This window comes from Aquarana catesbeiana, linkage group LG03 (genome assembly GCF_042186555.1).
Source record: "Aquarana catesbeiana isolate 2022-GZ linkage group LG03, ASM4218655v1, whole genome shotgun sequence".
Lineage (NCBI taxonomy): Eukaryota > Metazoa > Chordata > Amphibia > Anura > Ranidae > Aquarana > Aquarana catesbeiana.
In genome coordinates, this window is record NC_133326.1 from 99284125 (window position 1) to 99286156 (window position 2032).

Genomic DNA, 2032 nt, shown 5'->3' on the forward strand with positions numbered 1-2032 from the left:
TATAGTGGACAGTGTAGTATGCTGGTCAGTATAGTGTAGTGTAGTGGACAGTGTAGTGGGTAGTATGGTGGTCAGTGTAGTATAGTGGTCAGTGTAGTGGTTAGTGTAGTATGGTGGACAGTGTAGTATGGTGGACAGTATAGTGTAGTATAGTATAGTGGTCAGTGTAGTATGGTGGTCAGTGTAGTATGGTGGTCAGTGTAGTATGGTGGTCAGTGTAGTGGTTAGTGTAGTGGACAGTGTAGTATGGTGGTCAGCGTAGTATGGTGGTCAGCGTAGTATGGTGGTCAGTGTAGTGGTCAGTGTAGTATGGTGGTCAGTATAGTGTAGTATAGTGGACAGTGTAGTGTGGTCAGTGTAGTATGGTGGTCAGTGTAGTGTAGTATGGTGGTCAGTGTAGTGTAGTGGTCAGTGTAGTGTAGTATGGTGGTCAGTGTAGTGTAGTGGTCAGTGTAGTGTAGTATGGTGGACAGTGTAGTATAGTGGTCAGTGTAGTGGTTAGTGTGGTGGTCAGTGTAGTGTGGTGGTCAGTGTAGTGTGGTGGTCAGTGTAGTGTGGTGGTCAGTGTAGTGTGGGTGGTCAGTATAATGTAGTATAGTGAACAGTGTAGTATAGTGGACAGTGTAGTATGGTGGTCAGTATAGTGTAGTATAGTGGACAGTGTAGTATGGTGGTCAATGTAGTGTAGTATAATGGACAGTGTAATGTAGTATAGTGGACAGTGTAGTGTAGTATGGTGGTCAGTGTAGTATGGTGGTCAGTGTAGTATGGTGGTCAGTATAATGTAGTATAGTGGTCAAGTGTATAGTGTAGTATAGTGGTCAAGTGTAGTGTAGTATGGTGGTCAGTGTAGTGGTCAGTGTAGTATAGTGGTCAGTATAGTATAGTGGTCAGTGTAGTGGACAATGTAGTGTAGTGGACAGTGTAGTTCTCAGTGTAGTGGTCAGTATAGGAATCCGGTAGGTCAGTACTATTGTATTTGAAGGGACTCAGGGATAGCTAAAAGTCCACAGGTTGGGGGGGGGGGGCGCAAATTACTTGCCTTGCCCCGGGTGCTGACAACCCACGCTACGCCACTGCCCCAGGGCGCCTAGTACTGAGTCTGTTCTGGGAACCTCTCTGACACTAGCAATCTCATGCACATCTGAATCAAAGGTCTCTCTTCTCTTTTTACTTTTCGGACAAGCTCCACTAAGGAGTTGACCTTTAAGGGAAGTAAAAACACCTTTTCTTGAGTGGTGTCCAAGATCAGGCCCAGATATACCAAGACCTGAGCCAGACGGAGGGCAGATTTGTCCACATTCAGAATCCAGCCTAGGACCGCAGAAAACGAACCATTGTTGTTACGTTTTTGACTAGGATGGAGCAAGATCGGTCCTTTAAAAGAAGATCGATCAGATATCCTACTACTGAGATTTTTTGGGACCTTAGGAATGGCAACACCGGCGCCAGAATCTTTGTGAAAACCCGAGGGGCCGTGGCTAGACCGAATGGCAATGCCACAAATTGGAAATGAAGCCCCTCTACTGCGAAACGCAGAAATCTCTGATGTGGACCGAAGATCAGTACATGTAGGTACGCGTCCTTGATGTCTATGGACGCTAAGTAATCCCCTTTTCTCAGGGATGGGATTACTGAACGGGCCGACTCCATGCGGAAGGACTGGACGTTTAGAAAGCAATTGAGGAACTTGAGGTCCAGAATGGGCCTTATCTCCCTGTTCGGCTTCGGCACTGTGAAAAGATTCAAGTAAAACCCCTTGAATTTTTCTCTGTGCGTAACCTTGACAATTACCTCCAGCTTTTCCAGATGCTCCAAGGCCAGGAACAGGCATTTCTTTTTCTCTGGATCTGATGGAATTCTGGACCCCAGAATTCGAGTTGGGGGAAATTCCCGGAACTCTATTTTGTAACCTTGTGTTACAGTAGAAATGACCCACCTGTCCTTAATCAGTTTCTCCCAAGCATCTGAAAACAGCCGAACCAGTTCTTTAACCACAAGACTCGCATATGTATTGACAGTAGTGCGAAAC